Below are 5783 nucleotides of genomic sequence, written 5' to 3' on the forward strand. Positions count from 1 at the left end.
CTCTTAGCTTGGCAGGATACATCATGCTGTACGGAAGGTGTTTATCTCGCAGATGCTTCTTCACATTGATGAAAGCAGCTCTTTGTTTCTGAGTGGTGGCAGAAAAGTCAGGGAAAATTGAAATTTTCTTTCCGTTGTACTGGATGTCTTGTCGATTCCGAGCAGTGAGTATGATACATTCTTTATCACGAAAGTGGAGCAGCTTTGCTAGGATAGGGCGTGGGGGAGCTCCAGGGGGCATACGGCGCATAGGTACCCTATGAGCCCGTTCAATCGCGAACAAGGGTGATAAGGCCTCCCGCCCCAGCAAATTTCTCAGCCATTGCTCCAGGAATTGCTCAGTGTCCCTGCCTTCCTCACCTTCCGGAAAGCCCACGAATCGCAGGTTGTTTCTGCGCATGCGGTCTTCCAGGTCTCCCAATTTAGTAGCAAGCTCTTTAAGTTCCTGTTGGTGCCTGTGGATAGTAGCAGACATAGGCTGTATACTGCCCTCCATATCACTGATTCGTTGCTCTGCATTAGAGATCCTAGAGCGAATCTTCTGCATGTCATGTTTAACAATAGATAAATCCAGTCTGACTGATTCAATCTGCGTTGTTAATGTAGTCTGGCATTGATGTATAGCCTCCATCACATGTTTTAAAGTGAGCTCTTCCTCTCCCTCCACCATCCCCTCAGCCTCCATCTCCCGGTCCGCCTGCTGTGGTAACTCACCAGGGTCACTATCTTTCTCCCAGGCCCCTTCCTCCTCCCAGGGCTCTGTGTCCTCCTCCGCCTGTGGCATCACCGGCGGTGGGGTGTGTTGACTGTGCGGGGAATCCGCGAAGTGTTCCTTAATGGTGGTCGGTGGTTTAGCCTTAGGGGTAATGCCTGAGGATGTCTGTGTGCAGGCCTGAGGGCCGGACTCACCTCTCACCTGCAACTTGTTTTTCGGCGGCTTGCCACTAGAGGAGGATGCGCTGGCGCCATCTTTGGCCTTGTTCCCGGCCTGTGAGGCCGCCCGCTCCGAGGCATTTTTATGGCTTGCCGGGCCGTTCCTACCCATGCTGACGGGTCCTGGTGGTGGCGGGGGTTGTACCGGCGGTGTCCGCAAAGACAGGGATGGAATCGGTGTGGTCGGATGCTATGCAGGATACTTCGTGCCGGAGGAGCTCTCAAGACACGCTGTCTACATGTCCGCCGCTGGCCACGCCCCCAACGTTTTTTAATTTTAATGCACTAAAACACACTATATTGCCCAAATTCATGATGAAATAAAAAAGATGATCTTAGGCTGAATATATTGATACCAAATATGACATGCTTTAAAATGCATACAAATGCGCAGTGGCAACAAACTATATACATTTTTAAAAGCCTTTACAGGTTACCACATTAGATTTACAGAGGAGGTCTACTGCAAAAGTTACTGCCCTCGATCTGACCTTTGCGGTGATACCTCACATGCGTGGTGCAATTGCTGTTTACATATGACGCCAGACCGACGCTTGCGTTCACCTTTGCGCAAGAGCAGGGGGGACAGGGGTGCTTTTTTTTTTTAAACAGTTCCTTCCATTTTTTTTTAATCATTTTTATTGTTATCTTAGGGAATGTAAATATCCCCTATGATAGCAATAGGTAGTGACGGGTACTCTTTTTTGAAAAAATTGGAATCTATTAGACCCTAGATCTTTCCTCTGCCCTCAAAGCATCTGACCACACCGTTCGGTGTGATAAAATTCTTTCCCAATTTCCCAATGGCGCTGTTTATATCCAGGAGGGGGGACATTCCCTCCCACTGCTTGTAAAAGCAGTCTAGAGGGTAATTAGCCGCTGGGATTGCTTTTACATGAAAGCCGATCACTGGCTGAAAAGAATGATACCAAGATAATACCTAAACCCGCAGGCATCATTCTGGTATAACCATTCAAAGTCCAGCAACATAACAGTACGTTGCTGGTCCTTGTTGGACATATATTGTAATCTTTTTTTTCATGCAGCCTGTTGGCTGAAAGAAAAAAAGAGATTGATCGGTGGGTATGCCCACCATTAGAATACCTCCCTTCATCCACCCACTTCTAATGATGGGCATACATGCACCATTTATATATGCCGAAGCATGGGGGCATCCTCCCACAAAAAAGTTATGCCGTGTACACATGGTCAAACTTTTCCATGGGCAAGCCCTCTGTCAGAATTTCGACCATATGTACGAGGCATTAGGAGCAAAATCACTCCTCCGCCCCTGCTGCCCCCATGCTTCGGCATATATGCTCTTTTTTTTTTAACTGTAGTGGTGAAATCAACTCCTACACCGTTGGAGTCATGACTTTATGTATCGTGGGAGCAAACGCTGTTGCTGTCAAGATAAATAAATCTGCGTTGCAACTGAATGGCGTACCTGCTAAGCAAATTATGGTTAACATTAAAACAAAGTAACATTACAGTATAACAGTAAAACCTTACCATACCATACCTGCAAAGCAAATACCAAAAAAAAATAGTAAAAAATAAACCATTTTTTAAAGCCACCTGTGCCTAAAATATATATATGCCGAAGCATGGGGGCATCCTCCCGCAAAAAAGTTATGCCGTGTACACACGGTCGAACTTTTCCACAGGCAAGCCCTCCGTCGGAATTTCGACCGTATGTATGAGGCATTAGGAACAAAATCGCTCCTCTGGCCCTGCTGCCCCCATGCTTCGGCATATATGCTCTTTTTTTTTTAACTGTAGTGGTGAAATCATCCCCTACAGCGTTGGAGTCACGGCTTTATGAATCGTGGGAACAAACGCTGTTGCTGTCAAGATAAATAAATCCGCGCTGCAACTGAATCGCGTACCTGCTAAGCAAATTATGGTTAACATTAAAACAAAGTAACATTACAGTATTACAGTAAAACCTTACCATACCATACCTGCAAAGCAAATACCAAAAAAAAAAAACATAGTAAAAAATAAAACATTTTTTAACGCAACCTGTGCCTAAAATATATATATGCCGAAGCATGGGGGCATCCTCCCACAAAAAAGTTATGCCGCGTACACACGGTCGAACTTTTCCACGGGCGAGCCCTCTGTCAGAATTTCGACAGTATGTACGCAGCATTAGGAGCAAAATCGCTCCCCTGCCCCTGCTGCCCCATGCTTTGGCATATATGCTCTTCTTTTTTAACTGTGGTGGTGAAATCAACTCCTACAATGTTGGAGTCACGGCTTTATGTATCGTGGGAGCAAACGCTGTTGCTGTCAAGATAAATAAATCCGCGCTGCAACTGATTGGCGTACCTGCTAAGCAAATTATGGTTAACATTAAAACAAAGTAACATTACAGTATAACAGTAAAACCTTACCATACCATACCTACAAAGCAAATCCCCCCCCCCAAAAAATAGTAAAAAATGTTAAAAATTTTAACGCCACCTGTGCCTAAAATATATATATGCCGAAGCATGGGGGCATCCTCCCGCAAAAAGGTTATGCCGTGTACACACGGTCAAACTTTTCCACAGGCAAGCCCTCCGTCTATATTTTGACCGTATGTACGCGGCATTAGGGGCAAAATCGCTCCTCAGCCCCTGCTGCCCCCATGCTTCCGCATATATGCTCTTTTTTTTTAACTGTGGTGGTGAAATCACCTCCTACATCACTGGAGTCACGGCTTTATGTATCGTGGGAGCAAACGCTGTTGCTGTCAAGATAAATAAATCCACGCTGCAGCTGAATGGCGCACCTGAAAACAAAAAAATGGTTAACAATAAAACACACTAAACAGTAAAGTATAAAAAAATGTACATACCTGAAAAGCAAGCATGGTAAAACATAATAAAATATTGCAGAATAGAATACAGTAAAAAGAGCAACAATAGAGAGAGAGAGAGAGAGAGAACAATAAAACGACAACTGTTTTTGGTTTTTATATTTTATATATTTGTTTTTTTTTTTTACACTTTTTTTTTTGTAACTGTAACAACTGTAACGGTTCGGGTCTCTCAAAATGCGATGGCATCTTGGGAAACCCTGTGTAAGTGTGTCCTAGCCTGTGAAATGCTGTACCCTACGCTAAAAATTCACTAGTGTGTGGTAGCGTTCAAAACATTCACCAATGCAAAGACCAGGATTGCCAGGACAGCGTGAACAATAACAACGGGTGTCATGCCTACATCCATGCTTGGAACAGACACGACATCTTCTTTGGGGGGTTCGTTGGGTAGGGGTACTCGGGAGGACATACGGAAAATGCCTCTCATGCAGCCGGCTTACTGCATTTGGTTGGGAATGGTGAGGTGCAGAACCGTCTGAATACAGAAGGTCTGTGACAATCTCTTTCTGGAATATAAGAAAGGATAAAGTCCCACCTGAAGCTCTGTATAGCACATGAGCGTTCAGCAAAGCCAATTGAAATAAGTAAACAGACACTTTTTTGTACCAGTGTCTGGCCTTACGGGCAACTAAATAGGGCACTAACAACTGGTCATTAAGGTCCACCCCTCCCATATTTTGGTTATATTCGTGGACACAGAGGGTTTTCTCCACAACACCAGTCGCCGTATGAATTTGGACTGTCGTGTCTGCATGAAGGGAGGTAAGAACGAAAACATTCTTATTATCCCTCCACTTCATAGCGAGCAAGTTATTTCACCGCAAGCAGGCTCTCTCCCCCAGCCTAAGACGGGAATCTACAAGCCCCTGGGGAAAGAACCGGCGATTAGGTCGCACGGTGCCACATGCTCCAATCTGATGATCAAACAAATGACTAAACAGTGGCACGCTTGTGTAATAATTGTCCACGTACAAGTGGTACCCCTTTCCGAATAAGGGTGACACCAAGTTCCACACTATCTTGCCAGTGCTCCCTATGTAATCTGGGCAGTTCTCCGGCTCTACGTAACTATCTTTTCCCTCATAAACCTAAAAAAAAAATAGAGCTTGACCTCGTATCTGGAACGCTTGTTGGGAATGTACTGTTTGAATGACAAGCGGCCAGAAAATGTAATCAGGGAATCAACGCAGACAACTTGATGGGGAATAAACAAGGCTGCAAAACGTTGGTTGAAGTGGTTTATTAGGGGCTGAATTTTGTAGAGCCGATCCTAATCAGGGTCTCCACGAGGATGACAAAGTTCATTGTCGTTGAAGTGCATGAACCGCAAGATCTGCTCGTATTGTTTCCTGGACATAGAGTTAGAGAACACGGGCATATGGTCAGTCGGATGCATGGACCAATATGTCCGGAACGTCAGGAATTTATGTGTGCCCATGTTGAGGGAAAGGCCCAGAAAGGTCTTAAATTCGGAAACCGTAATTTGTTTCCAATCTCTGGCAAGGGAAGGCAATTGGGGATTAGCGGCCATGTGTTGACCAGCACATAAATTAGTTTGGTCCACAATAGATCTATAGAGATCTTCCGTGAAAAACAGCGAATAGAAATCAAGTGGCGTAAAATCAGCTGTTTCCACCTGAATACCGGGTTGGCCAGTGAATGGGGGAAGTACTGGTGCTGCAGAAGTGGTGGGCACCCAATCAGGATTGGCGAATTCTGCAGGAAGGACACTATGGGAACAACGGGCCTGCCTTTGTCTTCTTCTTGGTGGCAGCAGGACACTACATGTGCTTGCCACCTCGCCAGCCTGAACTGCACTTATGGGACTCGCCACGTCACCACGTGTTACTGCAGTGCTGGATGTACGTCCAGGGTGTACTAGGCCGCTGGTGCTTGCCAGTTCCCCAGAAGGATGAGCGGCGCTAGTACTGGCTCTCTGCTCCATACGATTGCACCTCAATAACATCAGGAGATCGGGGTC

Source organism: Lithobates pipiens, unplaced genomic scaffold (genome assembly GCF_037356315.1).
Source record: "Lithobates pipiens isolate NorthernLeopardFrog02 unplaced genomic scaffold, aLitPip1_a1.2 Scaffold_28, whole genome shotgun sequence".
Lineage (NCBI taxonomy): Eukaryota > Metazoa > Chordata > Amphibia > Anura > Ranidae > Lithobates > Lithobates pipiens.